The following is a 16,968-nucleotide window of genomic DNA, read 5'->3' as shown; positions in this document are numbered from 1 at the left end:
AAAAACAAGCTCCACTAATTGACAGAATACTAATTGAAATGTTTCAATAAACAGGTTCAACTGGAAGTACTCATTAGTTTATGCCAAGAAATCTGGGAGAAAGCTACCTGGTCAACTGATGGGGGAAAAAAATCCTTATTTTTGTGTCCATTCCAATGAAAGGTGACCCAAACAGAATGTGGAAATTATGGCTCAATATCATATGCAAGTGAAATTTAGCTGAATTCAAAAACAGTTGCAGTCGTATACCAAGTGGAAGCTGCCATAAATCCAAGCCCGATTTAGAAGACAATGTAGAACAAGGGATATTACTGCAGACATCAGATCAATCTTCGCTGGAAGTAGAAAATACCAGAAAGACATTTACTTGTGTCTTATTGACTAAACAAAGGCATTTGACTATGTGGAGCATAACAAATTATGAGTACCATTACAAAGAATAGAAATTCCAGAACACTTAATTGTGCTCATATGAAACATGGAACCTGTACATAGACCAGGAGGCAGTTGTTTAAAATCAGGGGAAATATGCATTATATTTATTCAGTCTGCATGCTGAGCAAATAATATGAGAAACTGGAGAATATTAAGAAAAATTTAGCACCAAGATTGAAGAAAGGCTTAATAACACCGTTCGATATGCAGATGACACCACCTTGTTGCTCAAAGGGAAGAGAACTTGAAGCACTTACGGAAGAAGATCGGGATTACAACTGCTTCAATATGACAACCTAAAGAAACAAGAATCCTTACAACTAGACCAATAGCTACCATCGTGGTAAACTGAGGAAAGAGTGAAGTTGTCAAAGGTTTCACTGTCCTCAGATCCCCATTCAATGCGCACTGAAGCAGCAGTTAAGAAATCAAGTGATGCATTATATTGGGTAAATGTGCCACACAAGACCCTTTTAAAGCATTAGAAAGCAAAGAGATCAATTTGAAGACTAAGGTGCGCCTTACCCTGTATTGTCAATGACCTCATGTCTGTGAAAGCTGGTCAGTGAATGAGGAGGATCCCAGAAGAACTGGTGCTTGTGAATCATAGTGCTGGTGAAGAGTATTGAAAGTATTGTGGACTGCCAGAAAAACAAACAAATCAGCCTGTCTTGGAAATAGTAAAGCCAGAATACATTTTAGAAATAAAGATAGTGAGACGTTGTTGCATGTAATACTTTGGACATGTTATCAGGAGAAACCAGTTCCTGGAGAGGGACATCATGCTTGATAAAGGGCCTCTGGAGGGTCAGCAAAAAAAAAAGTCCCTTAATGAGTTGGGTTGGCAGTGACTGCAACAATGGGCTCAAACATAACACTTGTACAGATGGCCCAGGTGGAATACAAAGGCTCACTCGAGAGTTGGCCAAACACCGCCATAGATGGTTGATGGGGAATCACCATTTAAACCCACTCAAATTCTGATTCCATACTTGTGGATACAGTTGGCCTTCTGTATTCATGGGTTCAGAAATATTCAAGATAAAGTGCTATTTACATAGCTTTCACATTGTGTTGGGTACAAGAAGATGACTTAAAGAATATGGGAGGATATGTGTTCATTATGTGCAAATACACCTTTTTCTAAAAGAGTTTGAACATCTATGGATTTCGGTATCAGTGGGGCTGCTGTTGCCAGCGCTGGGGTACTGAAGGACACCTGCCACGTCCCAGTGCTTTCTCTTCACAGAAACACATTCTGTTCTTCAATGAAAATTTCCATCTCCCACCTGAGGAAACAGAGCAGCTCAGCAAAATGCTCTAAAATGGGAGAAATGATTGGTCGTTATCCTTGGGCTAGATTGTGTGTGTGTGTGTGTGTACATGCAATTTTTATCACAGAACACCATTAACTTTGACTAATGTAACTCACAAATCTGAAAAATAGAAATTGGCTAATACGATTTGTGTGTCAACGTGGGAATGCTGACTTGGTTTACACGCTTGGTTTACCTGCCTTTCTTTCATTTTGTTTCTGTGATTGATACAATGCAAGTGCAATCACAATGATCTCAATTCAGATATTTACAATTTAAGAGAGATAATTCCTTCCTTTTGTTATTGTGAAACATATAATTTTCCAATGTATCTCCTCAGGCCTTACATAAAGTTGACATTCAACAGATATTTAGATAAATGAATGACATCTCACCTTTTTAAACTTTACACCTTAGAAAGTCTTCCCTAGTATGATTCCCATGGATTTTCTACCATTATTCCTTTTTTTCAGCTTTTAGTGCTTTGTCAAAAGAACTAAAAATATTTTCATCATGTTTACCATAGTTGGGAAAGGGAAAGAGTAGGATTATGTATTTGTCCCATCCTGCATGAGAGGGCTTTAAAGCGTTTGTGGGAAAGTTCCATTGTTTTTTGATTCCACTTTTCCCTAAACTTTTTGAAGCCCCCTCCTATGATTCACTTTCCATAGATTCTTTACCACATTATTTGATTTTTTTGCTATTTTGCATGGCTTCTACGTTGCTCTTCCTCCCTTAATAAAAGCACAGTGTCTATGTCTATCTCCTTCTGTAGACTGTGACTGAAATAAAAGTCCTTGTCCGGGGTCAAGGAAGGAACTGAATTTTCACTCCCCACTCACTGAATGAGATTGAAAACATTCTAATTCCCTCAACTCTTCAAAGAAAGGAGCTGACATCCTGGCTTCTTGTGGAAAGCACCATCTCCAGCCTTACCTTCCTCAGAGCAACGTCACTACAGTCTTAGCAACTCCTTTGACATACTTTGTGGACCAAGCCCAACAAATGAGCAAGAAGCTGTCATTGGCCCTTGCTAATGCCAGATAGGAAAATGTTTTGAACCTGAAATGTTGACACAGCTATGAAGTCTGCCCCATACTGCTGCCCCAGAAGGCTGGCATAAAAGCATTCCTTGTGAATTGCTCGGCTTTGTAAGACCGAGCTGGCATCTGAGCAAGCTACATTGTGCGAAACATCTCCAGGCTCTACATGAAAATCAACAGTCCCACACTTGGAGGTGACTGAAAGCTCTATCATTCATCAGCATGCTACATGCAGCTGGAGGCTCAAGAAAATTAGAACCAATTAGAACTAATTGGAGCTCACAGAACCAAACCGAGCATACCTTGGCACCAGCTCAGTGTCCACATAAAAATGCAGTGGTCTGTTTATTGGGATGGGGAAAATTCACTAGTATGTCCAGAAGCAATGAAGGGAATATGTATATTTCATATTTAGAAGTACAAGAAGTGAAGTGTTGACTTTGGTCAAGTTAATCTCAAAGGCATTGGACTTCAAGAGATTTGCCTGGGAACGCTCCTGGTGGAACATTTTTCTAACTATAGACCTTTATTCAAGTTGCCAAAATTCAAAGGCATGGGGATCTCCCACTTCTCTCCCTTCCTTTGCCTAACTCCTTTGTGGTTAGCTGAAGGGTTTTGCCTTCTCCTCAGTCTTCAAGCTGCGCAATGAGCCAGGACTTCCAGGGGAGGGGGTGCAGGTTGCCTGGCAGCACCTGGGCAGCCAATGCCCTCTGTGCTCAGTGATGCTTCCCTGAGTAAATGGTCAGAAACAGAACTCAATGTTGATCCTAAATCAGGATATGGGCTCTCTTTCATCAGAGTCCTGCTGGTAATTACCTTGGGAACATAACAAAAGTTACATAAGATAACAAACATGGGGAAATTGTAAGCCAATCAAACATAGATTTGGACTGATAATCACTCTGGTACTTAGATTTTACACCAAGTGGAATGTGTATGAAAGGGTAGGGGAGGAGAGATACCAGGAGGATAAGGGGAAGGTCGGGGGAGAAAGGGGGAATCAATCACAAGGACTGACATATAACTCCCTCCCAGGGGGACAAACAACAGAAAAGTGGGTAAAGGGTGACAGAGAAAGATGTAAGATATGAAAATAATAATCTAAATTTTATCAAGAGTTCATGAGGGAGGGAGGGCGGAGAAGAGAGGGAGAAAATGAGGAGCTGATGTCAAGGGCTCAAGTAGAAAGAAAATGCTTTGAAAATGATGATGGCAACATATGTACAAATGTGCTTGACACAAAGGATGAATGTATGGATTGTGATAAGAGATGTAAGAGCACCCAGTAAAAGTATTTAATAAAACAAAATCAAAAAAAGAAAGAAAGGGGAGGGGAGGAGTCCAACCTATCAGTCAAGTGGTAGCCTGATGATGTCCCCTTGAGGTGTGGCACTTTGTATGAGAGAGATGAACAGAGACAATTCCCTCGCTGCCACTTCACCTTCCTGCTGGCTGGAATGCTGTGTCTGCCTCCAGGGACGGCCAGTGCGGGCTGTCCAAGTGTGACAGCGGTTGGCCTCCTGCCATGTTTCCACTGGTATCAGATCCGTGTGACCCTGCACCCACTGGCCTGTGATCTCCCTGCGTCCCGCTTCACGTCTCTGCCACTGGCCTGCAGAGAGATGCAGTGAGCATCAGCCCCATGGACTGGGCTAGGATGTCTTCTCGATGTGATTACTTCACAATATAAAGTTGTGGAATGTTTTTTAAGCTATGTATTTAAATTTTTTACAAAACCACCTCATTGCCTTCAAAGTACTCTCCATTAAACGTAATACTTTTGTCAAATCTGAGATTCCATTCTTGTAAACATTTTTCAAACTCATCTGTTTGGATGGCTAGCAGCACCTCCCTCGTTTTTTACTACACCTTTTCTATGTCATCAAATTGCTGTCCTTTCATGTCGCTCTGCATTCACAGGAAGAAAAAGAAGTCACACAGAGCAGGGTCAGGCGAGTAAGGTGCGTGAGGCAAGAGAGGCATGCTGGGGTTTTTTTGCCAAAAACTGGCACACTAAGATGGCTACAAATCAGGCCATTTTTGTTACACATTGTTACACAATCTTTTCAGAACCTCTAAATGGAAAGCTTGAGTAACAGTCTGACCTGGTGGAAAGATCTCCGAATGCACTGCAAGTTAACAATTTCGTCATTCAGGAAGTTGACAGAAATCCAGAACGAGGGTTATCATCAATTGACATTTCCCCTTTTTTGAAACGAGAAAACCACTCATACACTTGAGTTTGTCCCATAGTGCTGTCCTTGTAAGCTGTGTTCTACATCACAACAGTATCTGTGGCATTTTTCTAAGCAGGAAACAAAATTTCTCTTAAACTGGCCATCACGAAAAACGAGGAAGGCCTTCAACGAGATGGACTCACACAGCAGCTGCACCAAGCACCTCGAACACAGGGGCCATGTGAGGTTGCTGCAGGACAGGGCGAGGTCTTGTTCGGTGGCACTTCAGGTGGCAATGAGTGGGGGCCAACCTGGTGAGACAGAGCAACGGCAGCGCTGCTGGATGGGGAGTTGCCAGCCAAGGAATTTTTCTTCATGTGAGTTTCAAAGATGCCTCCTCTAATTAAATGCACCAGATGTTACCAATTTTATGGTGCATACTAGTAATGTATGGTGTATTTAATTCAATGGTGCATATGGGAAGAGCCCTGATAGCATAGTGTTTACATGTTGGGCTGCTAACTGTGAGGTCAGCAGTTCGAAACTACCAGCCACTCCACAGGAGAAAGACAGGGCTTTATACTCCCAGAAAGAGTTACAATAGAACACCGGACCTTGACATTGATACATTCTAGAAGGAGCATCAAGATGTGAAGCAGTCTAGTTCCGAATCAAGATTTCACAAAAGAAAATATCAGAAAACAGGTTGATCTGTTCTTGACTACCAAGTTTTTACTCTACCTTGCCTTTTTATACATTACACAGAAATTTCAAAGTAAATAAGTTCAGAGTTAAATAATATAATTTAAGTAAGAAACACATTTTAAAAAAGTTTTTAACAAATACAGTATGGCCCATACCTTGAGACTGATGAGGATCTGGATCTGTGGATGCAGATGTGGAGAGGAGGTGTGGCGAGAGAGTCATTGTTTGGAAGGGAATCCCCTTCCATAAAATCAACTGGTAGCAGCTTTTCAGGCATTCCCCCACCCCAGCCCTTTTTTCAATAGGATCTGGCTGGTTTTCTCTTAAAAAAAAAAAAATCTGTCTAATGCGGTCTGCTGTTGGCATTTCCTTAACTGTTTTCTAAAAAAGTTTACTAAATTATCATCAACAATATCAATAAAATGGTTAACCAGTTTCTTATCATGATGATTCTTTTCAAAAAATTCTTTCTTAACAACTGGACATATCTTGCAGAGGGGTAGTGAGGAGGAGATGAGTCACTCAGGGTTCAATATAGCAATAATGAAACTCACAACCTTCCTCTAGTTCTTCAATGCTTCCTCCCTCCAACTACCATGACCCCAATTCTACCTTGCAAGCCTGGTTAAACCAGAGGATGCACAGCGGTACAGACGGAAACTGGAAACACAGGGAATCTAGGACAGATGAACCCCTCAGGACCAGCGGTGACAGTGGCGATACCGGGAGGGAAGGGGTGGGTAGAAAGGAGGAATCGATCACAAGGATCTACATATACCCTCCTCTCTGGGGGATGGGCAACAGAGGGGTGGGTGAAGGGAGACGCAGGGCAGTGTAAGATAAGATATAATAATAATTTATAAATTATTAAGGGTCCACGAGGGAGGGGGGAGCGTGGAGGGATGGGGAGGGGAAAAAGGAAAATGAGGAGCTAATTCCAGGAACCCAAGCGGAAAGCTAATTTTGAGAATGATGAGGGCAACAAATGTATAAGTGTGCTTTATACAATTGATGTATGTATGGATTGTGATGAATTGTATGAGCCCCAATAAAATGATTAATTAAAAAAAAAAAACCAACCTCTTTCTTAGGAGCCATGTTTTTTTTTTCTAAGAACAGTACAAAAAGCCACAAAAACTAAGAAAATTGTAGCAAAACGCTTGGAACACAGCCACAAAAGGTTTAAACAAGCTTACTAACAATGCCAACTAATGCTGAGTGACTGAAACACAAACTGTTGTTTACAAATATCGTGTGTTGTGTCGTATTCTGATGGTTGTAAAATTTTCTCGACTTTTCTTGTCGAAATCTGATTATGTCAAGTACTGATGTGGTCGAGTATGGGGCTCCACTGTACCATCTTGGAAACCCACGGGGCAGTTGTTTCCTGTCCTGTGGGGTCACTGTGAGTCCGTCGGCATTGACTCAGTGGCAGTGCGTTTATGATGCTTATCTAATCTCTCGGAAATTAGTCTGCCTTGTCATCATGGGAGTCTGAAGACAGTTGTCAGATCCTGCACATGGGCAACATTCAAAGCGTTGAAGACTAAGTCTCCGCTCATTGAAGGTAACAGAACATTCTTTAAATGCATTTCCTGACACAGGACTTACAACTCAGCTAGCTCTTCAGGTCATGTCAACAAGTTCCTCAATTTAAACCTACAACCCCGGAGATACACTCCTCGTTGACAATACCATGCAGATGCCTAAAATGCTCTGGTCAGGGTACTGTGGAAGGAAACCCTTCATTCCCAACTCTGTTCCTTATTCCCTCAGGCCCTGGGGCTAGCTCCCTCTGCTTTGCTTCCCTTGAACAGATGTGGGTTTGGGAGTAATTAGTATTTGTAAATTAAATTTTCCTCCTCAAAAGAGATAATTCAGGGAGTTAGAATGTGAAACATGGAGAAATGCATGCTAATATAGTAATAAAGTTCAGGGATTAATTTTAAGTTATATCAACAATCTTATTTAAAGAAATCTAAAATAGATTTCCATCTAAACTCTTTTGTCTCCCAGTGTAACAATAGCGTGATTCACTGAGCCCCTCCCGCCCCCTAACAATTTTGCATGGTGCACCTTGAAAAATAGTCTGTTAGAGGCGCCTCCTCTCCCTTCACAAGGGGGCAGGGACAAGTGTCAAGATCCACAGCCCAAGCCTGATTTCTATGAAGGTGCGCCTCCTCCACCCTTGCATTTTTAAGTAAATTTTGACTCCTGTTGTCCCTCACGTGACACTTTCTGCTCCTCTGCTGGTTCAAAAACTCATCATAATGGCCACACAGAACTCACAGATAATACTCACAAATACAGGATCAGAAACAACTCAGGATACAGCTCTTCCATCAGGACAACCTCTTCTCAGCAATACCCCCAGACACACCTCTCTCTGACCCTCAGCTCTTGGCCCTGGACCCCAAAGCTTATGCTCTGCTTGGGAAAGGGCTATGAAGCTCCTTAAGTTCTGCTAATAAGTTCCCAGAGCAACCGATTCGGCCAGGAAGCCCAAGCCTAAAGGCACTTATACCTAGCTCTGTGGGTTGGCAAACAGCTCCACCAAGGACCCTGAGACATCTCCCTCCTCCAGCAAGCCCCCTGCTCAATGGCACTCAGCTTTCCTGTTCCTTGGGTTCAGAAGCCCATTATGCCCTCTCCTGCTGGTCTCCTGCCTAGCTCCTGGTTTGCTTGCAGCTGGCTCTTGGCCACTGCTTCTTGCTGTCCCCCTCTGTCTCAGCAGGTGTCAGAGCTCATTGCTTCCTGGGTCCGGCACAAGGGTCTCGGGTCCCAGGTCGCACCCCACTCTTGGCTCCTTGTTGTTGTTGGTGCGATCCCTCTTTCCGCCTCTGGGATGGCTCAGTTTAAGGCCTAGCAGGATACAAAACTGATCCAGCCCCATATTAGGGTTCAGACACCATTTTCCACATAGTTCCACCCACACAAGGGTGCCATACACCTTGGTACATTATTACATTACATTGGATAACTAGCTATCCAATCTCCCGGGGCCACCAGCAACTTACATTTGCCCTACCTTGTTATTTGGTGGCATTTACAAAGACTGTACTTAGAAGAGCCATATTAAGTAATTCACTGCACCTCAACCATGCACACTGAGTGGACTCAATTAGCTTACTGAATCTCGAGAATTGATAGCTCAAAGAGACAAAAAAGAATAAAAACATAAGTATATAGATTTGAACTATACAATCAATAAGCTTGGACTATTATACATATAAAGAAATTTTACCCAACAATTAGAAAATTCATATTCTGTGTAAGCACACTAATACCACGTATAAAAACTGTCTGTATACTGGAGCATCAAGCAAACCCCAGTGAATTCTCATGGGTTAGAACTGTAGGTTGCATAATGGGGCCTTGAGGTTATAAAGTTAGAAATTAAGCATGGAATAAGAGCACCTGGAAATTGAGAGACTCACTTCTAAATCATTTGTGGATACAAAGAAAAATTCCAATGGAAATTTCTCAGACACTGCAAAAATTGCATCATTGACCCAGATGGTGTCTACTCCACCCCATGACAGAATTGCACAACACAGCCCATTCCCATATTCCTGCAGTGCCCACACTGTGAGAAGATTAATATTTCCCAGTGACTCATGCATGGTTATCGGACTTGCTTTAACCAATGCAATGTAAGTGAAGAGAGGGGTGCCACTTCTGAGCAGAACCCTTTAAATACTGCGCTATTCTTCTACCACTAATTGGCCTGCTGCCAATGAGTGCTTCTGCAATTTGAACCCCAGAATGGAGCAAAGACAGAGTTTTTTTGTTGTGGTAATACGCCAAAATTGGTGTGAAACTGGTTGGCCATTAGAGCCCAATTTAGCCACTGCTAACTGTTACAAAGTCCTTTTCAGTCCTTGTGGGTTAGGGGCTTAAATGTTCATAGCAGAAAATAGGAAAACAATAAAACTCAATGATAACAACATCAAACTTAAGACATAAGAAAAGTGAAAATAGAAGGAAGGCAAAACAAGTAGACAGGGGAAAATAATTTGACAAGAAATTAATGAAAGGGGGCAAATATACAATTTGCTCAATAAAATCAACAGTTGTTCTTTGGAGTGACTAATAAAAGTGTTCATCGTTCATAAGACTATAAGAAGGGCTAAGACAAGAGAGAGAGAGCAGGCATAAATAAACGAAGGAAGTGAAAAGCTACATAAAAATTTTTTTTTTCCCCTGCTCCATCCACGACCTTCTATTGTGATCCTGATTAGAGGGGCGCATGTGTCAGCCAGGCATCATCTAGTTTTTCTGGTTTCAGGCTAGTGGAGGCTGTAGTTGTGCAGAGGGCAGAAATGTAATATAGTCTATTATGAATAAATTTAAGGCAAGAAACTCTAAATCTAGATAAAACAGGGAAAAATTCATAGAAAATGGAAGTACTTTAATATTACTATATAACATTACACATGAACTATAAATACAATAGAAGCAAACTTAAGATAAAGTAGAGACACGAATCTAGCTTGCAATGACGGGCATCTGGGTCTTAGGCAGAACGGCCCACAGAGACAATGCTCTATGGCACACATTGGTGAGTAGAGTCTTAAAAGCTTACAAGATACAGTTACTGGCCTCTTCCTGTCCGGAGCAAAGAAGAGTGAAGAAAATACAAGACTGGAGGAAACCTTGAGTCCGAAGGAACTGTGGACCACATGAACTACAGCCTCCACTAGCCTGAAACCAGAAAAACTAGATGATGCCTGGCTGACACATGCGCCCCTCTAATCAGGATCACAATAGAAGGTCGTGGATGGAGCAGGGGAAAAAATAAAGCACAGAATTCAAAATCATAAGAATTACCAGACTCACTGGCCTGCCAGAGAACCAGTGAGACCCTCAATGACTGTGGCCCTTAGACACACTTCAACCCTGGTTCTGAACGCATGACCAGAGATCACCTTTCAGCCAGACAATCCTGACCCAGTGGCACTGGGCCAATTCTAACTCATAGCAACCATACACAGCAGCGAAGAAGTGCCCTTTGAGTTTCTGAAGTTGTAAGTCTCCATGGGACTAGAAAATCTCCTCCTCATCTAAGTGGAGTGGCAGGTGTGGTGTTCAGACTGCTGACCTTGCAATTAGCAGCCCGGCTCTCCACGCAGCTTAGGCTTGTTAGCGACGAGTGAGACTCAAGAGGAGCCGCTCCAGAACAAGCAGCCATTGGAGCCCAGCTTTCTTCACCACACTTGTTGTGCACCCATTGTCTTCAGTCACTTCAGGTGTTATATCTTTTGGTAGGCAAGCACCATCCACTTTCTTCACCACATTTTCTTGTGCACCCATTGTCCATTTCACCTTTTTTCACCACATCAAAGATTCTGTTTCTAGGTCTGGCCAGCCTCTATCATTCACCCAAACCCACACCACCTGCCTACAGCATTAGAGCTTCCTTTTAAAGTACAATCCCTGACGGGGACAGAGTACCAAGGAAACAAAGTAAGCACGAGCTTACCTTGTGCTTACCTATTAATCTGTAGTAAACAATTTCATGACACTACGTTCCTAACACCAGGGTCATCAGTTTGAACCCACTGGACACTCCGTGGGGAAAAGATGTGTTAGTCTGCTTCCGTAAAGATGACAGCCCTGGAAACCCTGTGGGAACAGTTCTGTGCCCCTCCGGCTTGCAATGAGTTAGAATCAGCCTAGAGGACCAGGGGCTGGTTTGGCAAATATGCATACCAGCCAAATGCAATCCACAAACACCTGCTGGTTCTTGAATTTTAAGATATAGCTGCATATGTGTAGGCAATGCTTAGGAACAATTGAGGAAATTGAGAACTGATTATTAAGTGATGTTATTAAACATTTTCTTGGTGGGAGGAATCATATCCTTGTCAATGAGGGTGGCGCGTGATGGAGACCCAATGCCCATCTCTAGACAACTGGACATACCTTGCAGAGGGGTAGTGGGGAGATGAGTCACTTAGGGTACAGTACAGCAATAATGAAACCCACAACCTTCCTCTAGTTCTTAAACACTTCCTCCCCCCAACTACCAGGACCCCAATTCTGCCTTGCAGACCTGGTTAGACCAGAAGATGCACAGCGGTATAGATGGGAAATGGAAACGCAGGGAATCTAGGACAGATGAACCCCTCAGGACCAGGGGTGACAGTGGCGATACCAGGAGGGAAAGGGGGTGTAGAAAGGGGGAATTGATCACAGGGAGCTACATATAACCTCCTCTCTGGGGGACAGGCAGCAGTGGGGTGGGTGAATGGAGACGCCGGGCAGTGTAATATAAGATACAATAATAATTTATAAATTATCAAGGGTGCATGGGGGAGCAGGGAGGAGGAAGGGAGGGGGAGGGGAAAAAAAGAAAATGAGCTGATTCCGGGAACCCAAGAGGAAAGCGAATTTTGGGAATAATGAGGGCAACAAATGTATAGATGTGCTTTACACAATTGATCTATGTATTGTGATGAATTGTATGAGCCCCAATAAACTTATTAAAAATAAATAAATAAATAAATAAATAAAGCATAATGTTCACATCTTGAGAAATGTGTGTTGTGGTACTTAGGCATGAAGTATAAAAAAGGAAGAAAATTATGTGGGGAGGGTATCTGACCTCTTCCAGCTTCACACCAGGAAAGGGAAATCAAACTCCATGGGCATCCCCCGAGGCTGACTTTCAAGAAGTGGAGGCCAGACACATCTCTGCCTTCTAACCATCCCGCCGGCGAGGTATTCTCTACTTTTCAGCTGGGTTCAATAAGTTGTTGCAATGGCAATGCAGAGTTGACAAACAATACTCACGGTTATGTTGTTTATTGGGGAATTTCACAGGTTACAATTCAGGTGACAAGTGCTCAGGATATACTTGTTCAGTTAGGGCTTGCAGACTTCTCTCGGGTCCCCATTCTTGGCCTGGGCAGTGGTAGAAAGCTCTTGCTTAGGGCATGCCACTCTGCTGTAAGCCTCAACGCCAAGGCACTCAGATCTGACCCTATGGGTCAGCAAACCCACCGCCCCCAGGGAAGTGCTCAGAGGTAACCCACTCCACAAGGTAGCCTCCTGCCCAAAGCATTCAGCTTTACTTGCTCTGTGGGCTGTGCAGTCCACTGCTCTATCTTGTATCCCAGCTCACGGTTCTACTGCTGCTGCTCCTCCACACTCCTCAGGACTCAAAGTCACCCCTTGTTGGATCAAGGAGGTTCAATGTGAAGGAATGCCAGGGTCCACAGGACAAGCTCTACTCCTGGCCCTTCTCTCTTGCTCTAGTGAGATCACCTTCTTCCCACTTCTGAGACGCCCCATTTCACACCCAGCAATCACAATGAGCCTCGCTAACAATCATACTCCCCGAAGACATGAATTATCCAATCAGCATCTTCCCCTCGCCTTCTGACCCAGACCCACCAGAAAACTGAAGGTCCTTTGGTAGGAGGACAAAAGCCAGGGCTTTACTCCGTGGCTGTCCTCGGACCAGCTGTCTTCCTCACGGTTGTTTGGGTTCCCATCCTATTCAGATACGTATCTGTCATTTACATGGATCTATTACTTCCCTGGAGGCTTGACCTACACTTGTCTGCATTTTAAATTTTGCTCTTAGTTTGTTTTCTTCCGTTTCAAGCAGCAATTGCTGCATATTTTTAATTTTCATTTAACAGTTTTGTCTTATAAATGACATGAAACATTTTTGCGTATTTTCCTACTCTTCTTATTCTGTGATACTATTTCATGTTTCCAAAATTTGCTTTCTTAGCAGATTAGTTCCCTCCACTGTTTTACAAAATTCATTTATCATTTCAGACTATATGATGTGCTGGTGGAGGGTGAAAGGATAGGAAATGGGAGTGGAGGAGGGTGGCTATAAACTATCAACCACAGCTTCCCGTCCAGTTACAGAGGCAAACAAGGCATATATTAGCTCTGTACATTTAAATCTTTTAACTAATGTCCTCTGTTTTCCCCTCTCTGCTTTCCCGCCTGCTTCACACAGTTTGCGGGAAATTCCACTGTTTCAAGTTCCATGTTCCACCAAGTCTTTGGAGCTCCCTTGCCTATGATAGGGGTCCCTTGGGCCAAGATCCCATTTTCTCTTACTTTCCATTTGGTGTGTTATTTTGCTGCCCACCTTTTCATCACAGGACAGACGGACGATCTGAGGGGGCCTTGGCGCGGGGTGGGCATGCCTGCGAGCACACGCACTCTGCACATCAGCGTCTTCCCTCACAAGCCTCACTCCCCGTCCTCCCCAGACCCACGGAGAAGTGAGAGGTGCATCTGCAGAGCCTGACCACACCTCCACTTGTGGTCAGAAGGCGGGAAGAAGTCAGGATCCCGGAATCTAAGGGGAGAGGCTCGGGTGCCCGAGTTCCGCAAGCGGGAAGCATTTTGGTCCAGAGACCAAACCAGTTTGCTTCTCTTGCGCCAGTGTCTGCTTTATTTCATTTGGCCACTGGACCGGAACAAGGAGGTTCAGTGACAGCAAAGGTGGCTATGGAATGTTAATTTTGTATTTTTAACTGACATAGAAAAGTAACTCAATGAACATGCTAGGGAAATAATGTTATAGATTTAACTGCCCGCTCCTCACCCTGACTCCCACGTGTTGTAAATCCCAACCTCTGTGTTTCCGGACATAATTCCGTTTGGAAATAGTTTTCTTAGTTGTGTGGAAGAAGCTATGCCATGGAGGGCCTGGAGTATCTGACAGTGTTTTCATGTTGTGCACTAGGTTTCCTGAAGCGACTTCCTCCTGTGGGCAGCCAATTCCTTTCTGTAGTCTGTTCTTGGTCTGGAAGCACCGCTGAAACTGGTTCCCTTTGGGTGACGGATGGCATTTGAAATACCGCATCACAGCAACACACAAGGCAACACAGTTCAACACACTGGCAAGTGACAGTTTCTTAAACTGAAAGAATTCAAGAAAAAAATCCAAGCCTTGAGTCACCGTCTTTGAGGATTTACGGGTAAAAATATTGATCAATACAGGAAGCATCCAAAAAAGATGGAAAGAATACACAGTCACTGTGCCCCAAAGAACTGGTTGGCATTCCACCATTTTAGGAAGCAGCATCTGAAGAGGAACCAATGGTGCTGGAGGAAGTAGGGAAACAGTGTTATAGATTGAACTGCCCGCTTTGAGCTGCACTGAAGGCATTAGCCAAAAGCAAGGCTCCAGGAACCGATGGAACACCGACTGAAGTAATTCAACAAGCTGATGAAGCACTGGAAGCACTCATTCATCTGTGCCAAAGAAATTTGGAAGACAGGCGGTTGGCCAACTAATTGTAAGAGATCTGTATTTGTATCTATTCCAAAGAAAAGTGACCCACAATGCCAAAATTATGGAACAATGTAAGTGATAAACGTGTAAGTAAAAATGTGCTGAGGAGCACCCAACAACACTTGCAGCAGTACACTGACACAGAGCTGCCAGAGGTTCAGGCCGGATTCAAAAGATGACACGGAACAAGGGCTATCAGTGCTGATGTCAGATGGCTCTTTGTTGAAAGCAGAGAATACAAGAAAGGTTTTAATTGTGTTTTGTTGACTATACAAAAACATGTGACTGTGTGGATTACAGCAAACCATGGATAGCCTTGAGAAGAATGGGAACTCCTGAACAATTCATTGTGCTCATGTGGAACTTGAACATGGATCAAGAAGTATGACCAGAACAAGGAACTGCATGGTTTAAAACCAGAAAAGGTGTGCATCAGGGTTGTATCTTCTCATCATACTTATTCAATCTGTATGCAGCGCAGATAACCAGAGAAGCTGGATTATATGAAGAAGAACGTGGCATCAGCATTGGAGGAAGGCTTATTAACAACCTACCATATGCAGATGACACAACCTTGCTTGCTGCAAGTGAGGAGGACTCAAGGTACTTGCTCATGAAGATCAAGGATTGCAACCTTCAGAACGGATTACAACTCAAGGTAAAGAAAACCCAAATCCTCACAACTGGAGCAATAGGTAACATCATGATAAACGGAGAAGAGATTGCTGTGGTCGAGCATTTTGCCTTGCTGGGATCTCCAATCAATGCTCGTGGAAGCAGCAGTTAAGAGATGAAAAGACGGGAGTGAGGAGTGGAGATCCAAAGCCCATTAGTAGGCCACTGGAGATCCCCTTGCAGAGGGGTCTCGGGGAGGAGATGAGCCAGTCAGGGTGTGATGTAACAGTGATGAGAAATACAACTTTCCTCTAGTTCCTAAAGGTTTCCTCCCCGGTCCCACTACCATGACTCGAATTCTATCTGGCAAGACTGGCTAGACCAGAGGAGGTACACTGGTACAGATAGGAACTGAAAATACAGGGAATCCAGGACGGATGAGCCCTATAGGACCAGTGGTGTGAGTGGCAAAACAGGGAGGGTAAAGGGAGAATGGGTAGGAAAGAGGGAACCGATTACATGGAACTGTGTGTGACCTCCTCCCTGGGGGACAGACAACCGAAAAGTGGATGAAGGGAGACGTCGGACAGGGCAAGATATGACAAAATACCCATTTATAAACTATCAAGGGCTCATGAGGGAGGAGGGAGCGGGGAGGGAGGGGAAAAATGAGGACCTAATGTCGGGGGTTTAAACGGAGAGAAAATGTTTTGAGAAACGATGTACAAATGCGCTTTACACAAATGTGTGTATGGATTGGGATAACAGTTGTATGAGCCCCTAATAAAATGTTAAAAAAAAACCAAAAACACCTTGAAAAAAAAAAAAAGAAAACTTAAGACTTAAAAAAAAAAAGAGAGAGATGAAAAGACGAGTTGCACTGAGTAAATCTGCTGCACAAGATGCTTTTCGCATGTTGAAAAGCAAGGATATGACTTGAGCGCCTGACCCAGACCATATGGCGTCTTCAATCACCTCATATGCATGTGAAAGTTGGACAATGAATACGGAAGACCAAGAGGAACGGATGCATTTGAAACGTGGGGCTGGAGAAGAAGATCGAAAGTGCAATAGACTGCCAAAAGGACAGACAAATGTGTCTTTCAAGAAGTATACAGCCAGATTGCTCCTTAGAGGCAAGGAGGTGAGAGTTCATCTTACAAACTTCAGCTATGTTGTCAGCAGAGACCTGTCTATGGAGAAGGACGTCACGCTTGGTCCAATAGAGGACAGCAGCTCTAAGAGAAAGGCCCTTGTCGAGACGGCCCTACACAGTGGGTGCATCAATGGCCTCAAGCATGAGAACAAAGGTGAAGATGGTGCAGGACCAAGCAATGTTTCGTTCTGTCGTGCACATGGTCGCAGTCGGTCGGAACTGACTTGATGGCACCTAACAACAGCCAAGG

At 43.6% G+C, this 16,968-nt stretch overlaps 1 protein-coding gene across 1 annotated transcript in view; it reads right to left on the bottom strand.

Annotated features, from left to right (window-relative positions):
* LOC101652105 (ankyrin repeat and SOCS box protein 3) overlaps positions 1-12,548 on the bottom strand; it is a 141,220-nt gene extending 128,672 nt beyond the window's left edge. Inside the window, exon 1 of the mRNA XM_045294201.1 lies at positions 12,472-12,548. The gene's annotated coding sequence lies outside the window, so the exon portion shown is untranslated. The remainder of the gene's footprint in view (positions 1-12,471) is intronic.
* Positions 12,549-16,968: the final 4,420 nt, after the last annotated feature.

This window comes from Echinops telfairi, unplaced genomic scaffold (genome assembly GCF_000313985.2).
Source record: "Echinops telfairi isolate 266 unplaced genomic scaffold, ASM31398v2 ScPeMD7_2573;HRSCAF=3158, whole genome shotgun sequence".
Taxonomy (NCBI): domain Eukaryota; kingdom Metazoa; phylum Chordata; class Mammalia; order Afrosoricida; family Tenrecidae; genus Echinops; species Echinops telfairi.
Note: the sequence above shows the minus strand (reverse complement) of the source record. Positions and strands in the feature narration are given on the sequence as shown.